This window comes from Meleagris gallopavo, chromosome 4, assembly GCF_000146605.3.
Source record: "Meleagris gallopavo isolate NT-WF06-2002-E0010 breed Aviagen turkey brand Nicholas breeding stock chromosome 4, Turkey_5.1, whole genome shotgun sequence".
Taxonomy (NCBI): Eukaryota; Metazoa; Chordata; class Aves; order Galliformes; family Phasianidae; genus Meleagris; species Meleagris gallopavo.
In genome coordinates this window covers 3,624,932-3,637,593 of record NC_015014.2, presented here as the reverse complement: position 1 = coordinate 3,637,593, position 12,662 = coordinate 3,624,932, and positions in this window count along the sequence as shown.

Here is a 12,662-nt window from a genome sequence, read left to right as displayed (position 1 = left end):
GTCGGCTCGCCCGCGTGTGGGGAGGGCAGCGGCAGCACCGCGGTGAGACGAGAGCGCGAAACCTGTCAAACCGCCGAGGAAGGAAGGCGTTCGGAGTTGCGCTGCCGTCAGCGTGCCGTGCCGTAGCTAGCCCGGGCTTCTCCTCATCCCAAATCCGTCGTCGCTTTCCGTGCGCTCTGCCCGCACTTCGGGTCCCGTAGCCGTACCGCACGCCGGCAGCCCCAGCGAAGGAGGGGCGGAACGGGCGCGGTGCGATGGCTGTGTCTGTGCGGCGCGTCGCCTCGGATTCCCCTTTTCTGCTCGCGGTGCTGCGAAGATCGATCGCCCCGAGGTGCCGATAACTGTTGCGGTGTGTTTCCTCAAACCCCTCTGATAATTACGGGAATTGATGTATACGAGTGATGTATTGCCTGAGAGAAAGCTTATCTTGCTTTTTAATACGGAGCAGCTAATGTGGACGCAGCCACATTGCTTCATTAAAAAGTTGGGAGCTAATTAGCTGTTTCTTGCAGCCGGAGTTCCAGATTTTAATTAGAGTTCCTGTTTCCAAGTTTAAACTGATTAAAGCTAAGCCAAAGCCGCTTCGGTTATTTCTCAGTGTTTGTTTCAAAACGAATGAAAAAGGAAGAAGTAATTTTCAGCTCTTTGAACTTGGTGTTGGAAAAACAAACCCTTCTGTTTGGGACCCGTCCCCGGCTGTGCCGGCCGTGGGGCTGGCAGCCTGCATGCTGTGTGCATTTGGTGTTAAAGAGAGAAAGGGAACTAATTAATGGTGGCAAAGTGTGTAGCCTTGTGACTTGCAAGACACTGCCTTCAGTTGGAAAACCATCCTTTGAAAAAGAAAACTGCCAAAGGTAGCGCTGGGTACTTCGGAGTCATTTGGGCGTGTTTCTCAGCGCACAAACAAGGAGTGTGTTTGGAGATGCTATGATGATGCTTCTATTAGTGCTGAAAACTCTCCTGCCGACTAATTCCTGACCAAAAAGTTCAGCCACGTATGCATGAAGCTGTCGTGATGATTAAATATTGCTCTCCATTACTTCCTGCATTCATCTGATGTGCATTCTCCTGAAGAGCTGTTACTTGCTCTTAAGAAAACATCACTACACAGCTCATTCACAAGTACCCTGCTAGGTTTTTAACAACTTTCCTACCTTTTTGAGGTGTTTGAGAGACTTGCACATTGATAATTCCTGAGGGAGCTGTTACGCTGATGAAGCTTACATAGCTGGTTTATTCTGAATATGTCACAGTTCTGTTGATATCTTCATGGGAAGAGCTTAGTATGTCTTTTTCAAGCTATCTCCTGTGATGATACTTAGCAGAGGATGCTTTAAAACGTTTAAATATATATATGTGTTTTTGGAAATTGCATGCTAAGTAATTGAGACCTTTCTGAGGTGCACGGATGGGTCGAGCTATGAGTGCTTTAAGCTCTTCTCTGTGGGACTGACAGCTGAGCTCAACTCTGTGAGCTTGCTCCACTTTTGTGTTCAACCCAGTCAGCAAAGTAATCTTCATCTGATGATAGAAACTGCTCCTCACTTCTAGCATTTAAATTATTTTATTATTGTTATTTAGTAGTAACCAACTTTTGTGCTTTATTTTGAACATCTGTGCAGAACCCCCTACAAGGACAGACAGAGACAGCTGAGGCTCTTCAGCCTGGAGAAGAGAAGGCTGTGGGGGACCTTACAGCGGCCTTCCAGGACCTGAAGGGGCCTACAGGAAAGCCGAGGAGGGACTTTTTAGATAGGCAGGTAGCAACAAGATGAGGGGAAATGGTTTTAGGCTGGAAGAGGGTAGATTTAGACTAGCTATCAGGAAGAAATTCTTTACTGTGAGGGTGTGATACGCTGGAACAGGTTGCCCATTGAGGTTGTTGATGCCACCTCCATGGAAGCCAAGGCCAGGCTGGATGGGGCTGTGAACAACCTGGTCTGGAGGGAGGTGTCCCTGCCTATAGTAGAGGTTTGGAATTAGGTGATCTTAAAGAGCCCTTCGAACCCAAACCAATCTATGATTCTAATTTGGCACTGCTAGGTATTGACATTCAAGGTGTTTGGATGCCGTGGTATAGACTTCATTAGCTGGTAAGTCCAGGTATGTGACGTAGGAATAACATTCCCTAAATGAGCACTACCACACTTCCCCTGTGTTAGACCAGGGGAACTGGAAGTTTCTATAGCATGCCCAGTCTTATAAGATTGGTCAAACTTCATATTCTTTTGTTTTTGCAAGCTCTGGATATCTGGATAGCCTGTGCATTTGGTTGTTTTATCCTTTTTTAGCTATTGCTGGCTGCTGCTGCTGCCATGGCTGTGTTGCTACCAGGCGCCCCTCTTCTGTTTCTGTTGCCTTTTGGTTTACTACCTTACCAGTTAATGGTTTTCAAGTTGAATTTTTTTGTTTGGTGTCCGTATGTATATTATTCATTCTTTAATCCAGTAGATTCATTGTCACGTAGTGTATGTGACAATGAAATTATGTGCCTTTGTAATAATATCCCTAAAGAGAAACACCTTATGTGAAATTAAATCCAGAATAAGCTCGTTTGCTAATAGCAGCGCAAATTCAAATAATGAGTTAATAGAGGAACTTAAGCCTTTTATGTGATGAGAATAACCTGGTTAATTACCAGAGTTAATGAGGTGTGTTCCTTTGAAATGAGTGGAGTGATCACAGGCCAAAAAAAAAAAAAATAACTCCTCAACTGGAGAATATTTTTCCAAATCATTGGCAGTTGAAAAATTGATTTTCTTCCGGGCAGATGTGTGGTGTTATAGCAGTTCTCATCATGTTCTTTGTAAAAGAATAAACGCCTGTTAAAGAGCAGACTGTGTGATACAATGTGAAATGGTCAAAATAAATAACTGGTTTTGTGTAGCTGTCCTGTTGGCTCAATGACTTGTCTTCCAAAGTCGTTGGCAACCAGTCACTGAAATGTGGATCTCATTAGTAGGAGAGCTGTTATTTGCAAGAAGGGAATTTGATGATTCTGCACACTCCATATTGTTTCACACCTCCCCAGAGTATTTCTGTGCTACTCATAACTTCATCCAGGTTGTCCTACTGAATGGCCAAGGCATTAAAGGGAATTTAAGGTGCTTTGATGTTTGCTCTGTACCATGATTCTGCACTGGATACAGGTGCACAAGTTATGTCCTTTGCTGGCAGTGTGAGGCTGAGGAGTTTGGCAGTGTTAAGCAATGGAAGTGTATAAGGTTAACTAGTGAACATCATATTTCTGATTTCATGGTGGAGATGATGCTATATTTATAGCTCTTTTATAGTCTTAGAAAATGCATGTGGTTTTTCTTTCTTTCTTTTTTTTTTTTCTATGAGGAGTACAGCATTTAAGGTGTTGAACATATTTCTGGTAGCTGATCGTAGATCATAAGAATGGCCTGGATTGAAAGGGACCACAAAGATCATCTTGTTTCAACCCCCTGCTATGTGCAGGGTCATCAACCAGCAGATCAGGCTGCCCAGAGCCACATCCAGCCTGGCCTTGAATGCCTGCAGGGATGGGGCATCCACAGCCTCCTTGGGCAACCTGTGAACAGTGCCTCACCACCCTCTGGGTGGAAAACTTCCTTCTCATATCTAACCTAAAGCTCTCCTGTCTTAGTTTAAGACCATTCCCCCTTGTCCTATCAGTATCCACCCTTGTATACAGCCGTTCCCCCTCCTGTTTATACGCTCCCTTCAAGCACTGGAAGGCCACAATGAGGTCTCCTGGAGCCTTCTCTTCTCCAAGCTAAACAAACCCAGTTCCCTCAACCTTTCCTCACAGGAGAGCTGCTTCAGCCCTCTGATCATCTCAGAGCCCTCCTCTGGACCCGCTCCAAGAGCTCCACGTCCTTCCTGTGCTGGGCACCCCAGGCCTGGACGCAGTGCTGCAGATGGGGCCTCACAAGAGCCGAGTAGAGGGGGACGATCACCTCCCTCTCCCTGCTGGCCACCCCTTTTTTAATGCAGCCCAGAACGTACTGTATGAACTTGTGTATGAAGAGTTCTGTAGTTCCTGCCTGAGTGCTGTCGCGTGAGCTTTACTCATCTGCTGGAGCAGAGAATACAGTCTGCTTCACAAAAATACAATCCAGAACTGGTCTGTGTCTTCCCAGAGTCTGTGAGGATGCCTGCTGTGGGATGTGCCGTGAGGTGAAGCACTGCAGGAAACTTTTACTGCTCTCTTGGTACCGACTGGGGCAGCCTGGAGTGTGCTGGCAGGAGCCTGCTGGCTGTGCTGTGTGCTCGGGGTGTGCCTGCACAGCCAGCTCTGAGGGGATGGTGAGGGCCAGTGGTTCTGTCTGAACTCTGGGAACCGGTAATGGTGAAAAACAGTGTATTTTGAGGATGGGGGAAAGGATGGTGAGGGTCTTTGGCATGAAAAAAAGGTTCAGAGAGGAAATAATTGATTAATGCCTTGAATCAACTGTAACATCGATGTAGCCTGACCCAAGGCAGATAGATGCCTCGCCTCAGGGACAAAATATTGGCACGAGATGAAGCAGCAATAAAGTAAGGACAACAAGCGCTGCTTGTCCTTTGGCAGAATGATGGTGTACATGTGTTACATGGTTAGTTTTAAGGCGGAGAGGGAGCTCAGCATAAGGCACTGCAGGACTTGATAACTGATAAAAGGTGTCTTGGAAAATAATCTCGTGGAGCGCAGCATGAATCCTGGTGTGCTGCTGGAAGCGATTGCCTAGAGGCCTTTTGCCTAGCAGATAAATGTGAGGAGAACTCCAGATCTCTAGCTATCAGGCCCAGCTGAGTACGGTGAGCTCTGTTGCTCAGCTGTTTGAGGACCTTGATGCCATCACCTGAAATGAGAACAAGTCTTGTGCAGGTGTAGGCTGTGGAGCGAGTCCTCTGTGTTAGCAGGAAATGGTGTGTAGCAGAACTGAATCTGATAATGTCCTGATTTTGGGCTCTCTGGGGAAAGAGGTGGTTATGATCCCCAAGGGAAGACCTGTCATGCATACTTCAACAATCTCAATATGTCAAACTCGCATCAGGCTGAGTGCCAAACCCTTTGGAAGGATCTGTGTTGTCTCCTTGCGGTGCTGTGGTCTCTTCTTTAAAGCCCTCCCACTAGATGCAGCCAAACACAGATCAGATAATGTGAGTGAATTGTTTCTCTGGGGAGTGATAATAATTTCAGTGAAGTGCAGAAAATTCCTCTACATAATAATAGTATCAAATTGTCCTCCTCTGTACTAGCTCTACATATGGCTAAACAGTAGTAAAAGGGTCACCTGTTGGTTATGAGTTTTCATGGTGATGTGTTTTACTAGAGGTAATGATTTTCAGTCCTCTAATGTTATCTTGAAACTGCATCTGCCTTGTTCTGTAGTACTCTTTTAAAATTAAATGGGCTAGGAGATGTCCTAACAGAAAATACATGATAGTGGATTTGCTAAAAAGCCAGTTTTATCTCCGCATACCCCTCGAATGCTGGTCTTCACAGTCAGATGGATGCAGTATTCTGTGGAGCCAAAAGAGAGAGGCTGACTGTTCATACAAGGCAAAATGCTTCAAAAAGTTAAAAGCTCTCGGATAAACTCCTGCTAAAGAACTTAGCTCTGCAACCACATGGAGATTTACTAAAGCTGTATCTTGAGGTAGAACAAAGCCTGGGAATTCAATTTGTGGAAGGAGAGGTGTGTGAAAGTGGTCTCCTTTCTGCACCTGCACACAGGGAAAGAGGGAATAGAGAAATAGTTAAATGTAGGGTATTTTCTTCGTGGGTTTGTTACACGTGTGGTCTCTCTCTTCATGAGAAACTGTGTTTTGTGAATTTTTTGACTCTTGAACTACATTCGTAGTGATAGTCTGTAGCTTTTATTCTGTCATCCTATGAAAAAAATTGACTACAAACCCTGTTCACTCAGTAAGTGTTTGAAAATAACCATGTTTTATTTAAGTGCAGAGAAGAGTGCCTCAATTGTATGTGTTTCTTTTTGAAGAAGAGTGAAAAGCTACAGAGAATGAATTTTGGCAAGCAGGAAGAAAGCTGAAGAGAAATGTATAAGGGACAGTTTTTATCCCTGCTGAATAGGGTGTTGAAGAATTTAGGGGAAATTATGAAAAGAATTTCATGAAGCGGAAGATAAATGTAAGATTATAGAAAATGGAGAAAGGCCTAAGCAAGCTGAAGGAAAACAAACCTGCAAAAACTGAGGTAGGGGTAGGGTGGAAGTGAAAAGGAGGGGAGGAAATATCTGTGATAAGAGAGGATTGATATGAAGCGAGTGAAATGATCTGAGTAGATAATAGTGGGAAAAGAATAGAATTGAGTTATAGAATGAAAGATGATGGTCGTTGTATATGGAATGGGAGAAGAAAATCTCATTTTGAGTATGTGTTATGTTCAACTTTTTGAAAGCCTTTTCTTCACTTGTGCTGGGGGTAAATGCCAAATTGGAGCCAGGAGCTGGAAAGACATGAGGAAGCCACAGTTGTGGGCATGCACATCCCTGTTCCTCCTCTATTTTCTCACAATTACTCCTCCCCAAATCATGTAAAACCACCCCTCTCTTGCCTTTCATTCTTTCTGTATTCCACAGTAATACACAGTAACCCCTGTACAAACCCCAGATGCTTTTCCCCTTCATCTTATATTGTGTCCTGTACCCCTTAGTCCACAAGTTGCTCTGACACTGGCTTATCCTACTTGGTTTTGCTCCTGGGAGGGGTCCAGATAGGATGTCCCCCACTCTTTTCTCAGCTTTTTCTTTGGGTTCCTTCCTGCCCCTGCACTCTGCTGGCCTTGTGGAGGTGGGCCTTTGGTGGGGCTGGGAGGAGATGGGCAGGGTCTTGTCTGCACTCTCCTCCTGCCAGTGTCTCTCTGTGCTCCTTTGCCACGCTGCACGTGAGCTTGCTTGAACATAACTTAATGCTATAACAACCATCTTCATATTCATTTTCTATGGGTATTTTGAAGAACAAGCTTGTGATGAAAATACTTTGTTAAATAATATACAGCAGAGAAATTTTGAAGCGATACAGCAGGTGCCTGCTGCCTCTTCTGGATTTATGCTGTGGCATGCAGTATGTATTGTATGACCTGCTGAGTCTAATGAAATTAGATTTATATTTTAAACTTGAAAGGTGTTATTTCTCAGCTAAAAGTCTAGTCAGTAGCAATAAGCTGCAATGCATGTTAAGATCTACTTAAAACATCTGTGAGGAGTCCAGGTAATGATGATAGATACGAAACAAAACTTGAAGGATTGCTTATGGCTGCCTGCGGCAAAGCTGTAGCTAATGGAATGACATGCAGTTTTTCTTCTTCAGAATTGCTATAAACATGTCTTTGTGCATATTTAAGAACTTAGACTACTTTTAAGAGCTGTAACCATTATAGTCCTTTTTAAACTGTGTTCAAATGGTATACGTGCTCTGCAGAGCTGTTGTTAAGATACACTTGAAGCATGGAAGAATGCTCATGTTCAACATCACAGCTGGGTTTTCCAGTGTCTTAGGACTGAAGATAGCCTGTACAGTTCACCTGTTGAGCTGGAAAAATGAGTACAAAGTCCATGTGATATGTTTCCAAGAAATGAATGAACTATTGAAAGACTACAGAGGAGATGAGGAAGCATTAAAAGATGATTCCTCTAAAAACTCGTGTGCCATGTTTTTTCACCAAATGATTACAGTTCCAGCAGTATGGTGTAAAGAGGTACAGAAATAGTCAAGCTGGAGTCTGGAGTCAAGGTACAGACCAGCAGGAAAGTAGAGGTCTTGCTATTTAGAAGGTAGTGGAGCAGTGTATAACCTCTAAGAAAGGTGGAAAATTAATCTAGTCAACTGCAGGATTATGTGTTTGACCTTAATGTTATTCAGATTCTTAAACTGCTATAAGGGGAAAGAGATGTTCTGTACGTAATGGTGAAGGGAAAATGGAAGAAGGTACTGTGAATTTACCAAGAAGTTGTGATCAGCTAAGGGGATGTGACTGATCAAAGGCCCCTTTGCGTCAGCTGTGATTATATAGCGGTTTGTGTAGCTGAAGCTCAAATAAGATAAATTTTGATTAAATAAAGCAGTCAAAATATAGTCTCAACCTTTTTGATGCGTCAGTGGGAGCTCTGCTTCTTGGGATAAAAGGGAACGTTGAGAGGAGGCATGTATACTCTGTAGATGTGTGGAGATGAACGCAAGGGAAGAGTTACATAAGACGTGACTGATGGGAGAGAGCAAAGGAGCATATGGACTGTGAATAAATTTACATGAGAAGTCAGAATAGGGTTTCTAATTAACCAAACAGTGTTTTACTTCTAGTAGTGGATTTCAAAACATCTCTTACCGCATTAAAGTAGAGCCCAAGAAATTTAAGAAATTTCCTTTGTGAAGGTGATGACATGCCTCCCAGAGCAAGGAACTAAATTTGTGGAGCAAGGCAACGCTTTTCTGTAGTATTTTTCTAAAATGAAATTCACTTCAGGTGACTGTATCAATATAAAGAAAGCAAAATTGAAGTATATGGCCCAGAGATAAGTATGTTTGACAGCACGTGTGGCTCTTTCTCTCTGGTATAGAGAGAATTGAAATGATATGGAGAGAATTTCCACTGCGACAAAGCAAAAGCAATTTGGAGGTAACAGGATTTTCTACAGAAAGGCAATGGAGATTAAACCTATGGAAATATGAAATTGATATAAAAAGCTAGAAACTGGCTAAACATTCTAAAACATATTGTGTAAAACTTCTGAAATAGTTGGAAAAAAAGCCTTGGGTAGTCTAATGTGATAAATCACGCATGCTCTACTTTTACCTTAATAACCTTTTTACAGTTACATTTCCTTGATATAAGACACTGGTCAGTGTTACCTGTGCCTTTTGCTAGGTGTTAGGGATCCAGTGTGATCCATATCAGTCTTTTGAGCAGAAATTGTTGTTGTTTTCAGCAAGGTTAGAGCACTGAGCTGGGAGAAGAAGATAAACGTCAGATGTTGTTGGGGAGTTACATGCACCAGTGCTTTAAGATGGGGCCTTGAAACAAAATAGATTTGTTCCTGTGCAAAGAATGTGCTTCTCCCCTTCCTAGGAAGATTTATCCATTTGTGGAAGACGGTAGACCTTGAAAACACCTGTTCTTATACTGTGGAGGCTTAGACTTTATTAGCTAAAACCACTCTAATGACTGAGGCAAAGTAGGACTCTGAAACCATGAGTCACTTGAGCTATGGGAGATCAGGGTGTGCACAGCCTTGCTGGGGTAGGATCCAGAGTCGCAGCTAGAAAAGTGAGATGTACTTGAAAAGAAAGGAAAAAAAAATGATGTGGCTGGGCATGATTCAGATAAGGCCTCTGAAGATGGGAGGTGACAAGGAGGTGGTTCAGCAGAGTGTAGGCTCAGCGCCACCTGTACCTTTGGAGTGGGAGAGGCAAGTGTACCTATTTGCTGTTGGCATGGACAAACTGTCCCATTGATCTGGGTGGTTGATGGCACAGGTAGTGGCACAGAGCAATCCCTTGCTGCTCTGCAGGTTTTTTGAATGCCTGTGAGTATGGAGTGCAACTGTGCCAGGCTTTCTTCCCCTTCTCTCCGTAGAGGTATTGCATGAAATTTTGATGTGCTGGGGATAAATCGGAGTTTTAGACATTTTTATCCGTAGAGCTCTAGCCTTGTTTTATTGTGCATGGTGAAAGAGGCAGGGATTTCTAGGGGAGAAATGTAGTTCGTAGGTAGCTAAATGTTGCTCAGGGGATAGAGCTTATATCCTTTCTGCTCACGTAGGTCCTGCTTAATGTTGCCCAGAGTATATGCAGATGCCTTTTCACTGTATATTCTTCTCATTTTCTGGATGCCCAACAAAAAAGTCAAGATTTAATCAGCAGAAGGTAAAGAGTTAGATGCTTGCAAGTGAAGTTGAAGGAATTTTAGTGCTTGTTTGCTGTAGGCGCAGCACAAGCTCTGCCTATTAGTATCTGGTGATTTTCTGAGCCAGGTATCATGCCCGTGTATTAAAGTAACCCTCAGTATTCTTCAGGAGATTGTGTTATGATGGATGGCTTTTGGTTCAGTAAAGGTAATGTGAAGGAGAATTCTGCTCTTCCTTTTAATAATTTAGCCCCGGACCTATCTTCTTATGCTAACTTGGAGTAGTATGAAACTGACTCGGGTTCCCCTTCTGCTTTACTTTGCAGTAGCTGTGGCCTTTGGAGGACTTTTGCAGCTGTGTGAGTTTCATTTTTGTTCTCTTGATACAGTTAATATAAAGCTGGAAAGTCCTCCGTACCTCGGTGCTGTATTGGATATGCAGTTTCATGGTAGTACTTCACATATTCTGTTGCCTGATTTCTTGTGCAGCCATTGCAGGTCCTGCTGCACTACTTAAAAATGCAGAGTAAGAATGTAATGCATTACTAGAAGTACGCAACAAAGTTGCCTTTTTTTTTGAAATATATTGTTTTTTCAATTCTCCTGTAATTGAACAAGAATTGAAGCCTATTTTTGGATCTTTAAATTACAATGATTCTCCTACTCCCGAAGCATCAGAAACTTTATTATTGCAAGGCCAATAAATTGCACTCTTCTGTGTGAACAAACTAGCTAGAATTGCAACAGGCAATTTTGCTTTTTGAATAATAGGACAGTTTCTTTATTTCACCAAGTTATATAGCAGACATCTCACAACGTGGTAATTAATAATCTCAGAGGGACAGGTTTCCTTTCCTCGATGTTATAAACACAAAGGAAATAATAGTAGTAGAGATTCTGTTTAGTGTATAATGGATATTCTATATATTATTTGCACCCTAGATACCTTTAAGTCACTCGCAAAGGTGAGGGATGCCAAGAAGTTAAACAGAAAATGGCTTGCAACATTGGTGGAGATGCTAGGTAGTGTTTAATTGACAGAAGAGGATCTTTTAAACTGTTAATCTGAATGGTCCCTCATAAAAAATGGCATAAAATAAATAATTGGATGAGATTACAGGAATGAGAATAAAAAGATAATATATACTTCTTTGCCTACGCTGTAAACTGATAAGATTAAAGAAGATGCATCTTCCCCAAACGAGCACATTTAACTTACAATTCACAATCTTATTTTCCCTTTCATATTAAAACAAATAATTGCAATTATCCTATTATCATTCATCCTTTTAATTTTCCTTGGTAAGATAATTTCTGTAGCCTACGTTGCATAAGACAGTGCTCAGCAGTGCTTACTATAGGCTGGGAAGTTTAATAAAATATTTACACCAACGTTTAACTACTGGACATAACTTTGAAGATTTAATGGACCACCTGCTCAGCAAGTACAATAGAGCAATGCTGTTTTCAAAAATCAGTGTTGTTATTCATATCCAAGGAAACACCCTGGGTAGAGCTCCCAAAAACCTGTTTTCTCATCCCGTTCATCCTGCTCAGCCTTTAAAAAAGAGTTCCTTGAGAAATCCTCAGGCTGCCACAGGAAAAAGAAGCACAGGGGTGGAGGAGTAGAAGGGAAATGAGGAGAAAGTGTTCAAGAGCAGCATCTCAGCTTAGAATCCTAGAACATTTGTTCTTAACACAGTCGACTCAAGGTCAAATCTGTAACATCTCTGCCTTATTCTAATCACTGGCTAGTTGAACACAAGAGTTTTTCTCCCCGTATTCAGAGCCGTCTGTGCTTAGCTGTTACATCAAAAGCAACATGATGCTCAGTTGGTGTGACTGAATGCAGCCTGCTGGCGCTGTTTCATGAGCCTTATTAGTGGCAACACAGCCAGTGCTCATCCTGGAGTTTCATGTCTTTGTGCGCTGAGGTGGCATGTGTTAAACTGAAGGGGAAAGCAGAGGAAGTTAGCAGTCCTGTATCATCGGCCCGCATCGTTCTCTCTGTGAGGCTGCAAAGATGAGTTTTTTTTTGCTGTAAGGGGGACGTGCAGATACTGAAATGTTGAATATGGAGGCTCTTTGGGCTTCAGTCTCCACATTCCATAATCAGGGATTCGTGTGTGCGTGTCTGTGTGTGTATATATCTTGTTTGTACACTGTGGGACGGTGCTGGTACCAGGAACCTGTATTTGTCATGCTACTGTGATTTAAATTACACATGGTCCTATTTAATTAATCCTGGAACTTAATCTCATGCTAACGTGCAGTTGTTGAAAAGTAAATGCTTCAGTATTCAGCCTCTGTTTGGAACTGGAAAAGGAAATTGCCTCCTCCGGTTCTCTCTCCCCCCTGAACCTTGAGCAAAGTTGCAGATCAGTTAAACCTGTTTCATTTATCTTTTTTTTTTTTTCCCCCAGGGTTGAAATCACATGCACGCTGTTGTAAATAACTTAATAAAAGATGTGTAGAATACCATTTGTGGACGTCTGTCAGTGGCTGTGTAGGTGTACACTGTTTTTTTTTTACTGGTGAATAACATAATAAAAGGCAAAGAGGCAGTAAGGGGAGCTTTCAGGTTCTGCAGCTCTCCATGTCAGCAAAATAACCAGTCTGCATAGCAGATTCTGGTGAAGTTTTTTTGAGGTTGCTTTTGTTCCTTATTGTAGACAGTCAATATTCTGTAGAGAGACAATTTCAAGAAAAACTGTTTTCAAAGAGATCATTCATTAGCTACCGTTCTTCTAATATGCTTGTGAATTCCAGCAGTGTTTTAGCCCTGCCTCTTTGCAAAGCTGTGGGAATATTCAGACTGCTTTTT